Source organism: Oryzias melastigma, linkage group LG9 (genome assembly GCF_002922805.2).
Source record: "Oryzias melastigma strain HK-1 linkage group LG9, ASM292280v2, whole genome shotgun sequence".
Lineage (NCBI taxonomy): Eukaryota > Metazoa > Chordata > Actinopteri > Beloniformes > Adrianichthyidae > Oryzias > Oryzias melastigma.
The window spans coordinates 3,382,812-3,401,320 of NC_050520.1; the positions used below are offsets into that span (position 1 = coordinate 3,382,812).

The 18,509-nt window shown below is 43.5% G+C and overlaps 1 protein-coding gene and 1 long non-coding RNA gene across 3 annotated transcripts in view; both read right to left on the reverse strand.

Annotated features, from left to right (window-relative positions):
- LOC112148611 (stromelysin-3) overlaps positions 1–18,509 on the reverse strand; it is a 131,725-nt gene that overhangs the window by 68,921 nt on the left and 44,295 nt on the right. The gene's annotated exons all lie outside the window — the stretch shown is intronic.
- Positions 16,926–18,437, reverse strand: LOC118599117. The gene is made up of 2 exons (XR_004948409.1): positions 18,183–18,437; positions 16,926–17,535 (listed from the first exon to the last, which is right to left on the reverse strand). It is a non-coding gene; the product is annotated as an uncharacterized LOC118599117 (long non-coding RNA).

Sequence of the window (18,509 nt, forward strand, 5' to 3'; positions counted from 1 at the left end):
AAATGCATCATATCACCTTTATGCTGACAATACTGTCATTTATTGCTGCTCACAGACAATAACACAAGCTTTTGAGTCCATACAAACTGCTTTTGACGTAGTTCAGGCTCGGCTTGGATCACCAAAAATGGCTATAAACACACAAAAAACTAAGATGATGGTCTTTTCACACAAGTGTGAGCCACAGGAGATCATACAAGTACTTAGAACTGAAATGAATAAATCAATAGAATTAGTAGACAGCTACAAGTACCTTGGTTTCATACTTAATTGTGTGCTTTCCTTTAAAATGCATGAAGCCTCATTATTATACAAACTAAAAATGAAGCTTGGGTTATATTATAGAAATAAATCATGCTTCTCTCTAAAAGCATGAAAGTTTCTGTTAGCAGCCACATTTCTGCCTCTGAATGATTATGGAGATGTTCTTTACATGAATGCTTCATCCACGTCTTCAATCTCTCTGAGCACGCGAAGCTATACGCACTGGATGACCCTTGTCTATAAGGCATTACTTGGTTTGGTCCCCTCATATCTTAGTCCTCTTCTCCAAAGAATCTCCAGTCAGTATGGCTTACGCTCAAGCCAAGTTTTTCCCTTCCATGTTCCCAGTGTAAAAAAGCTGGGAAACAAGCCTTCAGTTTCTCTGCTGCCTCTGCCTGGAACTCTATCCAAACTGAACTGAAATGGTCTGCACTCGCTTCGTTGGGCTTATTCATTTTTGTGTAACAAAGAAAAAGATTCCCTACAAAACGGCTCATGTCTGTAATGTTCAGTTTAAAAAAAAAAAAAAAAGAATTTGCACCTCACTATCACTGTACATCATTAATGTCATGCTAAATATAACTTTTGCACTCTCCAAACAACTGTTTACTTAAGCTATCTAAAATCACTGTCACTTTACTATACCTAAATTTAAAATGTTATATCATAAATATCAAGGTTCAAGGTTCTTTTTTGAAATAAAAGACTTGATCCTAGCTGGTCGCCACATCTGAAAAAAGCAGGATCTGGTCACCGCATTTATTTGGAGGTCGAGTTTCAGAGCAGCATCAAGTTTAACACCCAAGCTTGTGACCACAGTCTGCTCAAAAGGGGCAAGAGAGAGGAGATCGATGTTATGATCCTTTCCACCACTAGGGGAAAACAAAATTACCTCAGTTTTGTTTTCATTAAGGCAGAGAAAGTTTTCCGACATCCACAGCTTGACTTCAGCAAGGCAGTCAATTATTGTTTTAATGCTGCGGTCTGGTCCCTTGCATACAGGGACATAAATCTGGCAATCGTCAGCATAGAGGTGGAAATCCACCTTATCCTTCCGAAACAACACTCCCAGTGGCAGCAAATAAATAAAAAAAGCAAAGGGCCTAGAACCAACCCCTGGGGGACCCCCCACTTCAGGGGGTAACACTTGGATGAGTGAGAGCCCATTTGTACACAGAAGGACCAGTCCTGCAGGTTTTTCCTTGGAAGAGGAACCAGACATGGTTGTCCATTCTACCCCTCTCATTTTGCAATATTTATTGAGCCTCTGGCTGCAGCAATAAGACAGAATAAGAACATTAAAGGAATTAAAACAAAACATGGCAATCATAAAATTAGTCTCTATGCGGATGACATATTACTTTTTAAACATAAATCACGTTCTATAAGTGAAACAATAATTATTAATGAATTCTTCTCCATTTCAGAATACCCAATTAATTGGAATAAATCCGTTTTATTATCACTAAACAGTAACGCTGAGCAATCACTCTCAATACAGGTCAAATCAGGCAATATCAAACGCAATACCTAGGCGTTCAATTCTCCCCCAAATTAGCTAAATTACATCCCATTATTGATCCAACCCTCTGGGTCAACCTGTTTCTGTCGCTTATGGGCAAAGTAGCCACAATAAAAATGAACATTTTGCCAAAAGTTATTTATTTAATTTCAATAATTCCTAAACAACCATGACTAACATGGTTTAAACCTTTAGTCTCATTCATATCCAGTTTTCTATGGAAGAATGTTGTAAACATTAACAAAATTGTGTGTGAGCCTTGAAACTGTCTGCAGCCTTTTCCTGATGAGCAGACTTCAGCAACTGTGCACCTTGAAGTTGTCTGCAGCTCAGCAGCTGTGGTTTCATTTCCCTAAGTTCTGTGCTTAAAAACAACTCCTTATATGGATTAGTTAAAACATTTTGTGTAGGACTGATCTCTTTTACCTAGCAACAGATGATATTGTTGCTACGTTATGCCCATTTATGGAATTCCTGTGTGTTCTCAATAAAAGTGCTTGTGTGGTTTGATGAGGCAGAGACCCGGACGGAGACCTCCCTGAACGAGCTTCTCTTGCCGACTCTCTCCATTGCAAAGAGTGTTCAAACTTTAAATACTGCCTGGTTCTTGGATTTTACAACACATTTATAGAAATATGTTATGCCATTCTTAACAAAGAATAAACCAGCAAAAATCAGCCTTAAAACTCTAAAATCTGCAAAAAGATGTGGAGGCTTAGAATGACCTAACGTCAACAATTACTTTATTGTCAACAGATTACAGTGCATCTTAAAATGGTTAAAAAACAATCCAGAAAGCAACTCATGGATGGACTTGGAACAGGAGTTATGTGGAAAGATCAAACTGTCAGATCTACCATTTATCAGCCCAACAATAAAAAAACATGATTCTTTCCAAAGTATTAACATAAGCACCACGTTAACAGCCTGGTGGGATTTTCTCAAAGTGTCCAAGTCCTCAGTCGTACCATGTAAAATGACACCCATCTGGAACAACCCAGACATCCTAATAAACAAAAAGATGTTACACTTCCCAGCTTGGCAAGCAGGAGGCGTAACACTACTAGACACCTAATTATTGATAGAAGATTTATAACACCCCAGGAACTACAAGATAAACATGGAATAAATCACTTCTTGGAACATCCATCCATCCATCTTCTTAACCGCTTCGTCCCTTTCGGGGTCGCGGGGGTGCCGGAGCCTAACCCGGCTGCTGATGGGCGAAGGCGGGGTACACCCTGGACAGGTCGCCAGTCCGTCGCAGGGCTTCTTGGAACACCAGCAACTGAAATCTATAATTACTAAAAAAGTTAAATACAATGATAATGACTTAAAATTACCAGAACTAGTTACCTCTTTCTTTAAACTTTCAATGAATAAGATTTTCTCCAAAATATACAAACTCTTATGCAACCTAGATAATAACATTTCAATTCCAATAACCAAATGGGATGCAGACCTGAGTAGCAGCACAGATCAAAGCTTCTGGACAGAAATGTGTCTAAACACCTTTAAACTGACTAAAAGTCCAAACTTACAACTAATCCAATTCAAAACTCTCCATAGAATTTATTATACTGGTCAGAGGATGTTCAAGATGGGTCTCAGAAGCTCAGACATCTGAGCACTGTGATAGTAACTTACCTGACAGTTACATGCATGCACTGTGGTTCTGCACACCTGTCCAGGCTCTCTGGCAACAGGTTTGTGTTGATCTATCAATCAGGCTTTTTTTTTTCTTTTAACTTGTCCTGTCCAACAGCTGACCAAACAGATCAAATCAAATCAAACTTTATTTGTAAAGCACTTTAAAGAAAAAATAATTTCACTTATAGTGCTTTACATAAAAATAATAACATTTTAAAAACAAAAGATAATGCCCACAAGACCCACCCCCACCCCTCCACACACACTCACAAACACATATCAACATATTGCCACACCATGAAAGAATGAATAAATGAATAAATAAATAAATACTAAAAAGATAGAAAGCAGAAATATAGAAATCTGGCGTTGTACTGCAGTGAGGAAACAATATTTTCGGGACCTGTCCACACCAGTGACCCGCCACCAAGGTCACATAGTACGCTATTACAGGACCCCCCAGATCCGAGCAAAGAGCCAGACCCGGGAGATCCCACTGCAGCGACTCCGTTTACTGAGAAAGGTCAATCACTGATGTGGAGGATCCCTCGGAGGAAGACACTGGAGTTAAAAATGTAAAAGGAGTAAAATAGATTAAAATAACTAGATAAATTAAAAAAACAGATACAAATAAAAGGAGAAGTAAAAAAAAAAATATATATATATATATATATATACATACATACATAAAAAATTAAACATAATTCAGTAAAAATAAATAAATATTGATTAAGTAAAAATAGAGGATAAAACAAATTATCAAATCAACTAAAAGCCAGATTAAAAAGGTAGGTCTTGAGCCTCCCTTTAAAAACATGAACAGTCTCTGCGGCCCTCAGGCTCTCTGGGAGGCTTTTCCGCAGGCGAGGTCCATAATGACTGAATGAGGCCTCGCCGTATGTTTTAGTTCTAACTTTTGGTATAAAAGGCCTGTTCCAGAGGACATCGGGGTCCGCGAAGGCTCATACCTTAAAATCAATACCAATACCGTAAAAACATTTATAAACCAATAAAAGTATTTTAAAATCAATTCTGAATTTCACAGGGAGCCAATGCAGCGATTTTAAAATCTGTGTAATGTGTTCCCGCCCCCTGGTCCTCGTCAGCACGCGTGCGGCTGAGTTTTGTAATAGCTGAAGGTTTGATATCCTTTTTCTGGGACGACCAGAGAGCAAGGCATTACAGTAATCTAGTCTACTTGAAATAAAAGCATGCATTAGCACCTCTGTACTGGCAAGAGAGAGGAATGGGCGGACTCTGGCAATATTTTTAAGATAATAAAATCCTGTTTTTGTTTTGTTTTTAATTTGTGGAATAAAATTAAACTCGGAGTCGAAAACCACACCCAGGTTTCTCACACAGTGAGAAGTTTTATAGTTTTTTAGTTTAGATAAAACAAACTCTTTCTTGTCTTCAGAACCGTTCACTAAAACCTCTGTTTTGTCCTGGTTGAGCTGTAAAAAGTTCTCTGCCATCCACGACTTAATGTCTAAAATACAATTTAAAAGAACTTTGACCGACTCTTCATCATCAGGAGACACACCAATGTAAAGTTGTGTATCATTAGCGTAGCTGTGAAAACAGATGCCATGTCTCCTGATGATGTCCCCAAGTGGCAGCATATATAAACTAAAAAGTAATGGATCTAAAATTGAGCCTTGGGGGACCCCGCAATTGATGTCAAAGACCCTTGAAGAGCATGTATCCATACTTACATAAAATCTACGATCTGTGAGATAGGAATAAAACCACTTCAGAACAGTACCAGAGATGCCCAAACCTCTCAGCCTACAAAGTAAAATATTGTGATCTACTGTATCAAATGCTGCGGTCAGATCAAGTAGTACCAGGACTGAGAGTTTCTGACAGTCAAGGTTACATCTAATATCATTTACTATTTTAACCAGGGCTGTCTCTGTGCAGATTGATACTGTTCAAATATGCTGTTTTTATTTAAAAACTCATTCAATTGTATTAAAACTATTTTTTCAATCATTTTACTTAAAAATGGTAAGTTGGATACTGTTCGATAATTATTTAAATTGTTAGGGTCTAAATTACTCTTCTTCAGCAGAGGCCTCACCACCGCCGTTTTAAAGCCAGAGGGGAAGACCCCTGTCTGAAAACAGTAATTTACAATGTTTAGGAGCTCAGGCTCAAAGGAGTCATATTGCGTTTTTAAAGGTGATGTGGGGATTGGATCTAAAAGGCAGGTGGTTGGCTTTAATTGGGAGAAGACTCGACGTGCCATGGCATCAACCAGAACAAAGCTTTCCAGTGTTTCCTCTGATAAATACAATGCTATTGATTCATTAAAACCAAAGTCTACTTGAGTTAAAAGACTACATCTAATAGCATTGATTTTACTCCTGAAGTGGTCTGCAAAACTCTCACATGTAGCATCTGATTCCGTCATGGAGGACCTCTGAAAATCTCCTTTGGTCAACGTGTCTATAGTTTTAAAGATGAATTTTGGATAATTTTTATTTAGTATAATTAAGTTTGAGAAGTGGAAGGTTCTAGCTTTTTTATTGCATAACTGTCCATCCTTTGTTGTTCTTTAAAAATCTGTTGATGAACAGTTAGTTTAGATTTCCTCCACTTCCTCTCTGCTCTCCTGCATTCACGTTTCATGGCTCTGATGTCTTCATTTATCCAGGGTGCTGTAGCTTTAGTTTTCACTACTTTTGTTTTTAACGGAGCTACAGCATCAATTGCTAACTGTAGTCTGTTGTTAAAATACTCAACCATAAAATCACACGAAGCAGCTAAAATCTGAGCAGGAGTTTGATCTAAAATGTTGATAAAATTTGCAGTCACATCAGGAGTTATATATCGTTTCCTCACAGTTCTCACTGGAGCTTCCCGTTGCATAAAACTGGTGATATTAAAAAATACACAATAGTGATCTGACACAGCCACATCAACAACAGGACATACAACAGGACAAGCCGTGGGTTATGACCGAATCCAGAGTGTGCCCCCTGTTGTGAGCGGGCTGTGTGACATGCTGTTTAAAATCCATACAATGTAAAAGGTTAAGAAATTCATTTGCAACAGCATCACTATCTGTGTCAACAGGTAAATTAAAATGACCAGTCAATACAATTCTATTATATTTGGAATGTATAAATGATAAAAATTCAGAGAATTCTTGAATAAAAGTGGAGGGAGGTTTTGGTGGTCTGTAGACAGTTACACATAAAATAGGCGAGCTGCTGAAAGAAAATGCATGATGCTCAAATGTGGAGTAACTATTTGATGTGATTATTTTAGTCACAGATGAGCCACGAGCAATCGATGCAGTGCCACCGCCTTTTTTTACCTCCTCTGGTAGAAAATAAAAAGTTAAAATTTGGTGGGGAAGCCTCAGTTAGAATAATAGGAGCAACCGATTCCAAGCCAGGTTTCAGTTAAAAAAAGACAATCAATGTTGTTATGTAAAATAGGTTCATGCACAATAAAAGATTTGTTTAAAAGAGAACGAATGTTTGAAACAGCAAAGTTCAATACGGTGTCCGAGTGCTGGTGGATTGTTTCATCTTTTGTGTCCAGCATTATGTTTATGGGATGGAGATGTCTGATGATGGATTTGAGCCGGAGAGGATTGTGAATTCTGCTTGTTATGTGGACTGGAATGGGTTGTTCAACTGAAGATGGGTTATTACAGTGGCCCAGTCAATTGGTGAACAGTTTGGTGGAGTGGAGTGTAAGTTTAATATTCATGGAAAGCTGATCCGGTTCTGTTTGGGTCTGTCGTAGAAGGTGGTGAAATTATCAACGTATGGGATATTGTTAGTGATGCAGTGTCCTTTAAGCCAGATGTGGAGTTGATGTAGACGGCTGAATTTAATGTCTCCAAAGCGGGGAGATGGAAGTGGACTGGAGATGATGCACTGCTTGTTTTGCTGGTGGATGGTGTGGATGAGGGTGACGAAGTCCTTCTTGAGGGTCTCAGACTGCTGGAGCTTGAGGTCGTTCACACCTGCATGGACTATTGTGTGAACAGAGGGGTTGTGGAGGGCGAGTTGGTGGGCAGAGGTGTCACCCCGTCACCCCCCCATCAAGGGTCCAAAATGTCTACGGTGCAAATAAAACTGAGGGGAGGAGCGAACTCATGCAGCGGCCACAGGAGGGGGGCCACTGGGAGGTAGTCCACCCCCGGCAGCGCACTGCAATACAACCACACTCCCCTTCTCCCTAACATCTATCAGTCTGGCTTAATGTTTCTATCACAGCTTCACCGTCACTTTATGTGCTTGGTGACATGAGTGCCATTGATATAGAGGGAGGATTAGTATCTATAACTGATAGACTTATACATATACACTCCTCAAAAATTACAAGAACACTTTTTTTATTGGGCCAGGCCTGAATTGAATTAAACCTGTCTGATGATTTTCTTGTTGGTTAAGCAGCTGAGGGCCTCATTAATCAATTTCAGCTGTATTGGTGTTCATGGAATTAACAACAGGTGCACTTCAGTGGCAACAATTAGAAAACCCTCCGAACAGGACTGGTGTTACATGTGGAGGTCATTTCAAGTTTCTCCCTCTTGATCTTTTTTGGCTGGTTTTCCACTCGGGCTGATTTTGGCTTGATAATTATCTCTACTGCCAGTATGAGGCGATTCCTTAACCCTACAAAAGTTGAACAGGTTGTCCAACTTCTCCAGGATGGCACATCCACACGTGCTGCAGCAAGAAGGTTTAATGTGTCTCCCAGCACAATCTCAAATAGTTACTCCACATTTGAGCATCATGCATTTTCTTTCAGCAGCATCTAAGACTGTCAATGCCGCGAGCCACACTGCTGTGATGTCACCCATATGCTCTCTTTTAGAAATTGAATAAAAAAAGTCTTGGTCTTATCCATCGCTGTGTTTTTAATGACTTATCGTGTGAATTGGTTTTTGCTTTATTGCAAAATTATGAATTAATGGAAGTGGTGTCATTTCGAAACAGTTTTTTCAAAACTCCTAGAATTTAAATTTCAAAATTGCGCGCAGATGTGTAATGGAAACGCAGCTAATGCCATCCTAGCATACCTAGAGATAATTACCAGACATTCATTCACACACATTTGTCATTACATGAATTATTAAATGCATTAAATTGTGCATTTTTATCTATTTCATGTTTTTTTTTTTTTTTACTTCAGACCACTGACGCTGCAGGGGTACCAACAGTGATCAAGGGGGTGAGCGTTCGCCTACGGATCACCATGGAGCAAAATGCAGAGATGACAACCCAGTCAAAGAACTCTGTGAATGTTGCTGTAATCCTGGAGGAGTGCATCGTTTTGCGTGAGTTGCGATATGTACCAAATGGCTTTGCAGTGCTGATTGGACAACTTTAATGCTTTAACATTGATTATCTGAAGTAACTGAAGTACACCTTTAAGTTCATCCAGAACTTCAGGGGTAGAGTGGGCTCTGTTTGGGTTCATAGACTGTTGAACATACGAGCTCTTTTACATATTAGCTTTAGCTAGTTTAATTGAAATATTTACTTAGCAACACCATTACAGGTTGTAAAATATACAAACACTGAATTTGTGGGTTTGTAGATTATTCAAGTTTTGTTTATTTCACAAGTTATTGCAGTAAATGTAACTTAGTACAAGTACCTACACTTTTCTGAGAATAAAAAACATGTACCAAATAACTACAATGGGTTTTTATTTTATTAATCATACTACAATAGTATTAAATGTTAATTTTATCTTCAGACTTTTGTTGCAGATAATTAATTTTTTTTTATTTATTTGAAAATTTTATTTGAAATCAGTAAAAGTAGCATTTAATTATTCTCAATAATGAGATCATTATTCTCATGTTCACATACGTGTAATGATGTTTAATAGTTTAATAACAAATTACTTAAAACCACATTTTTAAATATAAATGTATTTCTTTTTTAACTAGACTAGTCTCCTGTAATGCAGAATCAACCAGTCTCCCAATCCTGGAGCTGTTTGTCCAACAGTGAAGATCAAAGACCAGACTTCAGAATGAACAGGAACTCTCCTGCGGTCTTCCTGAACCTCCTTGATCAGGATTGGGGACATCGGTGTAGCAGTCCACCCATGGAAAACAACTGATAACCTGTGCTGACCATTTGGTCATGTGGAATGCCTTTTTCAAGATTAAAGGCTATTCTTTTACAGCAAGGAAGCCATAAGGTCTCTGAAACTCCTATCCCCCATTCGGATGTAAGTCATTAAACCAGCAGGACCATGACTATTCAAATGCAGAATAGTCTGGCTCACGTCGGCCGTCAACTTCAAAGAATCTTGGTTCCAGGAGGCTGACCCCCGGAGAGTATGCAAGCATGCCCGACAGACGCTCAAGAGTCCCTTCCTATTTCTAACTTTCCTTATGTTTTAAATCACAGGGATTTTGTTCACTGGATCTTACATGTAAAACATCTCTCCACAGCCACAAGAAATGTCCTAATATTATTACATGTGTGTAATCAAACCTTTGTTCCTAGCAGAAGAGGATTCCACAACTATTTTGAGGTTAAAATCTTTGAATTAATCATTGTGTAACCGTCAAAGCTTGGATAATTGCTTTTCTGTGTTTATGTGGACTTTGGGAAGCATTTTATGTGCCACATACAGGATTCACACACACATATAGGGTTTTAAAAACTTTTTGATAACTTTGTTTGTGTCATGCCCGCCTCGCCTCTCGCCGTGTTGGACCCACCTGTTGGGTGGAGCCATCAAGTCTGATGAGTGTCACCTGTTTCTGACCCTTTTTAAGTTCTCACCTGTTTGCCTTTTGTTGCCGGAATGTCTCAGCTTCCCTGCCTGATCCACGTCCAGCCGACACGGTTATGCAGCGCCGTTCACGCCTGCAGTTTCGTCTCGTCTCGTCTCGCCTTGCCTCGCCTCATCCCGACTCTTCTTGACTCGTCAGGACAAGTCACGTCTTTCCTCGTCACGTCTCACCTCAGACCTGCATCATTCTTCTGCAAGCCGGAGTACTCGTATCCACAAAGCCTCGGATCCGCCACTCACCTCGTCTCGCCTGTTTGGATTACCACTTCCTGTTTTCCCGCAACAACTTCAGCGGCGCCATCTTGAACCTGCGTCACCTGCTGGTCTGGAGGACTTATTACATTCAAATAAAACCTGTTCTGTCTGCTCCTTTTTGGCTGTCCAAAAGGACCCCTGACAGAACGTTCCGGCCATGACGGACCCAAATGCAGAGCAAGAGTGGAGAACACGAGTGGAGTCCTCAATCTGCAACTATGAGACCCGTCTTGGTGAATTGTCGTCAGGTGTGGAGGACATCACCAGGAGACTGGATCAAATGACACTTGCATCAAGAGCGCCTCAGGTTGTCCCTACCAGTCAGCCTGTACACGTCCCACATGTCCAGCCCCCCGAGAGGTACAGCGGAGACCCAGCAGGATGTCGCACTTTCCTCACGCAATGTGACATCCTGTTTTCTCTGCACTCGTCTTCCTTCGCCAACGAGAGATCCAAGGTGGCATATATCATCTCCCTGTTAACGGGCCGTGCAGCACAGTGGGCGACCGCTGAATGGTCGAGAGACTCGGACGTCTGTTCCTCGTACCGCCGCTTTTCACTGGAGCTCCGCAGGGTGTTTGATCCGGTGGCTCCTCGGCAGGATGCGGCCCATCAACTATCCCGTCTACGCCAAGGCAGAGACTCTGTGGATGAGTATGCTATCAGGTTCCGCACACTGGCTGCTGACAGCCGATGGAATGACTTTGCATTATATGATATGTTCTATCAGGGCCTTTCTGAGCACGTTAAAGATGAACTGGCAGCACGTGACGTGCCCCAAGATGTGAACAACCTCATCTCCATAGCCTCTAGGATAGACCGTCGGATGCGGGAGAGGAGGGGAGAGAAGCTGCGCAGACCAGGGCTGCCGACTGCTGCCCAGCCTCGTGCCTTTCCCTCCAGACCATCACACCCCGTTTACCCTGCTGCAGAGGAGGAGGAACCAATGCAGCTGGGCCGAACACGTCTCTCCCGAGAAGAGAGAGAGAGACGCGTCAACGAAGGACTCTGTTTCTACTGTGGCTCTGCTGGCCACGGTATCAACGTCTGTCCAGTAAAAGACCAGGCCACATACGGGAGAGGAAGACGTGTGTGAGCCGTTCTCTAGCTTCCTCTCCCAATTCGGTTTGCCAGACCAGAGCTTATTTTCACGTGGGAGAAGATATTTATTCTGAGACTGTGTTCATTGATTCTGGTTCAGACAGTAATTTCATGTCTGAGGTGTTTGTCCAACGTCGGGGGGTCCGAGTTCTTCCATTGCCACAGCCACTTCGTGTCAGAGCCATTGATGGACACCTTATCACAGTCAGTCGTCTCACCACGGAACCTATCAAAATGCAGATAGAGAACCACTTTGAGAGAATAAAATTCCATGTCATTCAGCAAACTGACTCACCTCTTCTTTTGGGCTTGCCATGGGGGTTCCTACTCCAGACCCTCCAGCTACTGTAGCGGACCGTTATCCTGACCTGGCCAAAGTCCCTGCAGTTTACCAGGATCTCAAGGAGGTGTTTAACAAGGTGAAGGCCTCTTCACTACCTCCCCATCGCCCGTACGACTGTTCCATCGATCTTCTACCAGGTACGTCACCAGGAGTCCTTGGCTGCTGGCCTTATACGGCCCTCCTCTTCTCCTGCTGGTGCTGGGTTCTTCTTTGTCAAGAAGAAGGATGGTGGACTACGAACATGCATCGACTACCGAGGCCTAAACCAGATCACCATCCGCAACAGGTACCCTCTTCCTCTCATGTCATCTGCGTTTGATCTTCTCCAGGGAGCCGTTATCTTCACCAAACTGGACCTCCGAAATGCTTACCATCTGGTCAGGATGAGGGCTGGAGATGAATGGAAGACGGCCTTCAACACTCCATCTGGCCATTTCGAGTATCAAGTCATGCCCTTTGGTTTAACGAATGCACCCGCAGTTTTCCAGAACTTGGTCAACGACGTCTTGGGCGACATGCTTAACAAATATGTGTTTGTCTACCTAGATGACATCCTGATTTTCTCCCGTTCCAAGGCTGAACACATCCGGCATGTTCGCACTGTGCTCCAGAGATTGCTCCAGAACAAACTGTATGTCAAGGCAGAGAAATGTGAGTTCCATGTTTCAACCACTTCGTTCCTGGGGATGATAATCGAGAGCGGAAGAGTCAGGATGGATCCAAGTAAAGTCCAGGCTGTCCTAGATTGGCCAAGGCCCTGCAACCGCAAGCAACTCCAGCGGTTCCTGGGGTTTGCTAATTTCTACAGGCGCTTTATAAGAGACTACAGCCAGGTGGCAGCCCCGTTACACGTTCTCACATCTACAAAAAAAGCCTTTGTGTGGGAGGAGCCAGCTGAGAAGGCCTTCCAGAAACTCAAAAACCTGTTTACTTCAGCCCCTGTTTTAATGACACCTGAGCCCACCAACCAGTTCATTGTTGAGGTGGATGCATCAGACAGAGGGGTTGGGGCAGTCCTGTCTCAGAGGAGCACTCTCGACCAGAAGATTCACCCATGTGCCTTCTTCTCCCGTCGCCTGACCTGTGCCGAACGCAACTATGATATAGGAGATAAGGAGCTCCTGGCCATCAAAGAGGCACTGGAGGAATGGCGCCACTGGTTAGAAGGAACAGAGCTCCCCTTCTTGGTGTACACAGATCACAAGAACCTGGAGTATCTTAAGTCTGCCAAAAGAGTCAACTCCCGCCAAGCCCGTTGGGCCCTCTTTTTCAGTCGCTTCAATTTTGTGTTGTCCTACAGGCCTGGCTCCAAGAACACCAAAGCAGACGCCCTGTCTCGGAGAGATGACGAACCAGCTACTCAGCCTCCTCCAGACTACATCCTACCGCCATCTGCACGACTGGCGATGCTCAACACTGACATTGAGAGGGAGGTAACGGCTGCTAACAGACATTCGGAGTCTCCTTCTGCTTGTCCCACAGGATGCATCTTCGTCCCTGATGATCAGAGAGCAAGGGTGATCCGGTGGTTCCATGCTTCCCGCCTGTTCTGCCATCCTGGCCAGAGGCGCACGCTAACCCTCATAAGACAAAGGTTTTGGTGGCCTACTCTCAAGGCCGATGTTCAGGAATATGTTTCTGCGTGCCCTGAGTGTGCCCAAGTCAAGCCTACCAATCAGTCCCCCGCGGGCCGTCTACACCCTCTTCCAGTTCCTCGTCGACCTTGGTCCCACATCTCCATGGACTTCGTTACGGGTTTGCCTCCCTCCCAGGGCAAGACAGTGGTCTTGACCGTGGTGGACCGGTTCTCTAAGATGGTCCATTTCATTGCACTACCCAAACTCCCCTCTGCCAAAGAGACCGCTGAGGTTCTCCTGCAGGAAGTTTTCCGGCTTCATGGGGTCCCCAGGGACATTGTGTCCGACAGAGGTCCACAATTTACCTCCAGATTCTGGGCCGAGTTCTGCTGTCTTCTCACTGTCTCTATCAGCCTGACATCTGGTTTCCATCCTCAGTCCAACGGTCAGGCCGAGCGACTCAATCAACAGCTGAAGACCTCGTTGCGACTTCTCAGTGGCCACAATCCTGCTACTTGGGCCGGTAACCTGGTCTGGGCTGAGTTTGCTCATAACTCTCTTCCTTCGTCTGCTACCGGACTATCGCCGTTTCAAATCGTGTACGGTTATCAACCCCCGCTGTTCTGTTCCCAGGAGGGATCTGTGTCTGTACCTTCTGCTCATGCTTCTCTTAGGCGGTGCCAACGTGCCTGGAGGCGCGCCCGAGAGGTGCTCCTTCGCACTGTGGAGGGTTATCGCTCCGCGGCGGACAAGAAACGGACCCCGGCGCCCACGTATCAGGTCGGTCAGAATGTCTGGTTGTCTACCGCTGATCTGCCTCTTCGCCTGGAAGCCAGGAAGCTGACACCTCGCTTTGTCGGGCCTTTCCCGATTGCCAAGGTGGTCAACCCCGTGGCTGTCCGCCTCAGATTACCCAAGCCCCTTCGGGTGCACCCCACCTTTCATGTCTCCAGGGTCAAGCCTGTTGTCTCGAGTCCCTTGGTTCCTCCTGCTGCCCCCCCTCCGCCCGCCCGGTTCATTGATGGTGGTCCCGCCTACTCCGTACGCCGCCTCCTGCGCTCTCGTCGCCGTGGTCGTGGTTTCCAGTACCTTGTCGATTGGGAGGGCTATGGCCCGGAGGAGCGCTCCTGGGTTCCCGCCCGATTCCTCCTGGATCCTGATCTCATCGCTGAGTTTCACCGTTCGCATCCTGAGCAGCCTAGTCGACCGTCGGGTGCCGGTCGTTGAGGGGGGGGGTACTGTCATGCCCGCCTCGCCTCTCGCCGTGTTGGACCCACCTGTTGGGTGGAGCCATCAAGTCTGATGAGTGTCACCTGTTTCTGACCCTTTTTAAGTTCTCACCTGTTTGCCTTTTGTTGCCGGAACGTCTTAGCTTCCCTGCCTGATCCACGTCCAGCCGACACGGTTATGCAGCATCGTTCACACCTGCAGTTTCGTCTCGTCTCATCTCGCCTTGCCTCGCCTCATCCCGACTCTTCTTGCCTCCTCAGGACAAGTCACGTCTTTCCTCGTCACGTCTCACCTCAGACCTGCATCATTCTTCTGCAAGCCGGAGTACTCGTATCCACAAAGCCTCGGATCCGCCACTCACCTTGTCTCGCCTGTTTGGATTACCACTTCCTGTTTTCCCGCAACAACTTCAGCAGCGCCATCTTGAACCTGCGTCACCTGCTGGTCTGGAGGACTTATTACATCCAAATAAAACCTGTTCTGTCCTTCACTCTGGGTCTGCTCCTTTTTGGCTGTCCAAAACGACCCCTGACAGTTTGATAGAAACTCCTTTTGTGGTTAATTCAGCATTTAAGAATAAACATCCACAGACCAGAATAAGGTGACGCCCCTGAAATTTGCATAGACAGAGCTCATTGGGACATGCAGATTACCTCCAATGGTAAAACGCCTCAAATCCCCACGGATTGGGCGATTCTGGCCCTGCCTCCCAAATTCAAAACCCTCGCGCACAGGCCTGGAGCTCTCTCTTGCACTCTTCCTCCATCTTCTTGGCTGCTGCTAAAACAGGCTCAACAACACGCCTCTAAGCTAACTGCTAAGCTAGAAGCCAGAACAGGAGCAGAACAGAAACATCTAAGTTCTTCTAGTCTTAAGATCACGTTTTTTCCCGCGCGCTTTCTTTCTTTTCAAAATGTTTGTCTCCCATTTATTTCATAGACTGATTCCAACTTTTTACCATTTTTGATGCTTTTATTTTGAAACTGATTTTTAATGCTAGACTAGTCGATAAGTTTCATTGTCCGGCCAGCTTTGCGACTTATACTTTTTGGTCACAAAACGGAATAGAGAAATTGTTCGACCACCCCAGAAGCTAAGTGACTGAACAGAGCAGAACCAGCAGAACCCCAGGTTCCCTTTCCTTCTACACCTGGTTGCAGATCTCGCCTCCACGGCCCGCCTGAACCATCCAGCTAGGAACGGGATCAACCACCCTTCCTGGCAGAGCAGACCCAGATCTACAGACCGCTGGTGAGAAGCCGAACTTCGCTCATTCAGTCAACTGCTGGTGTTTAGAATAAAGATTAACTATTTTTCCAAGAGTAACATCTTTGCCCCGTTTTGGATTCCTCCTTTTAAGAATAGCTTATTCTCAGATCAGTAACAACACCCTTTTTATGCACAACACACACTTAATGCATCCACACATTTAGCTTTTTCCACCTCAATATTGTGTGTCTTTTCTTCTCATTTACCTATTCTAGTTATTAGTTAAAGTTATATTCTGTGTTCCACATATGTTTATTGCTTTCCATGCTTTTACGTCCAGTATTTCTGCTTGTTTAACCTCATGTTATTCAATAAATATTAAAAAGGACGTCGTTGTTTGATATCATTATCTTCTTCTTTGTGGCAAAGTCACTCCACAGGGTAAAGACACTCACGCTAAAATTGAGAGACTGATTAATTGATTACTTTATTGATTAGAAGTAGCGGCTAATCATTGATGAGTAATATTTTCCTGCATTACGAAGGTGATGCCCCGAGGATAATATTATTAAATTTCAGTTTAATAAAATGTATATTTTTCAACCAACTTTGGGATTGAATACTTCATATTCACCCCTTTTCACGCTACATCGGCATCCTCCTGCAAGTGCTGGAAGTGCATCACACCCCTGTACCTCATGTAAGTGAACACACTACAGTTTTTCAATACTCTTTGGAATATATTTAATTTAAACGTATATATTGCAGGTTGTCACAGCGTGTGCTATCCTCCACAACATCTGCCTCTGTGCTGACAACACAGAGGCCCCAGAGGAAGATGTGGAGGTGATGATGAGGAAGCTGGTTTGGAGGTCACCAGCGGTGCTCTCTGGCAGGACCAACTACCGGCTGAGGTTTCTGCCCTGGGGGAGGTACCACCTTGATTACTGGTAACAGATAATTAAATAAGAGATTTTTTTTTTTAAAGTTTTTTTCCAAAGCCTGTACATGCATTATCTCATATTTATGGATAATTTTTGGTCATGCAGCATCCATCGACAGCCAGCCCTGCAAACCCTGAAGATGGACGATGCAGTCTACAGTGAAGATGCATCCTGAAACTTTCTGCAGACCACCTTGCAAGATGTTCAATCACCACCCAGAAAGTTTCAGCCCGGGTCTCAGTCGAAGCCCCCCCCCATCCATGTCGACTATCTTTGTAAATAGTTGGAAATAAAAGTTACAATTAATCCATGACAATCACTGTGTTTGATTTAGATCTTTATTTAAATTAACAAAACAAAAACAAACATTTTTAATATATCAAATATAAACTTCATTTATTTATTCTCAGACATCTCAGGATTTTAACAGCAATTCTTTCCAGCAAACTAAAGTTGGTCAAAAGTCTCCCTCCTCTCTCGTGCGCTCTGCTCTTCTGCCTCATGTCCTCTGCTTAGGTCTAGAAGTTCATCACTGTTTCTTATTATTTTTCTTCTTCCAGCCGGTGGCTCACTCCTTTCCTTCTCTTTCTTCACTCTCCTCTCTTTCACCCACTGCTGTACTTCTCCAGCAGATCCATTTTCTCCAGGATTGTCCTGAAAAAAACCATAAAACAGAGAGGGGGGGATGACAGGTTTAATACCTCTCAAAAATGTTTCACTTTAAAACACAAAAACACTCAACTCTACAGTAATGGTCACCAACTCTGTTGTTATTGAGCTTCTGCCCTGTTTGTTTAGCAGCTAAACCTGTTTCAGCTACTTCTGCTCACGTAATCAGGTGTGTTCAGTCAATCAGAAACGGAGCTCATCCAATCCAGCTAATCAGGAATTACTGAAGCAGAGCAGTGGAGTTCACGAAGAACAGGGTCGGTGACGAAGAACAGGGTCGGGGACGCCGGCTCTATTGTAAAAAGACGTATGTAAATGTACGATTTGCCAAAGCAGATGGAAAAAATTTGGCGCCGGTAAAAAGATGATCATTTTCACCCCGGAGCTTTATAATTACTGCTATCTGTTCTTTGGTCCTTAAACGATATAAAATTAGGTTTTTAATTTTTTTTTTCATTTTCATCAAGAAAGAACAAAAGCGAACGACCGAAGAACAGCAGCAGGATCCAGCATACGAGTCGGGACCGCTATATAAGGACTTATGTTGTAACATTTCAGATCAAAATAACGTTAAAATGTTTTATGTTAATCATAAAATCCATAAATTTATCAGATTAAAGTTTTTAACTTACATTTAAAAGTGAAATTTTCCCCGACTCCGCTTCCCGCATCAACGTCCGCCATTGTTGCCAGAAAAATTCTTCGGGACCGACCGCAATGCATCTTGGGATACGGTCAGCATAGCAGGATACATCAGAACGATCCTTCAATTTGGGAAAAAGAAGGCAGAGTTCGCTGGGCGCGTTTGAAGCAGCCGCTGGATTTGGACAGCACTTGTCGCTGCGCTGTGACGTCACCGGCCGACAAACTCAGCCTAGGGAGTACGCAGAACCCGAATTTGGACACAGCCAGTATGTCTACCTTTCTCCTCTGCATCATGGGTAACACAGGAAGTCAAA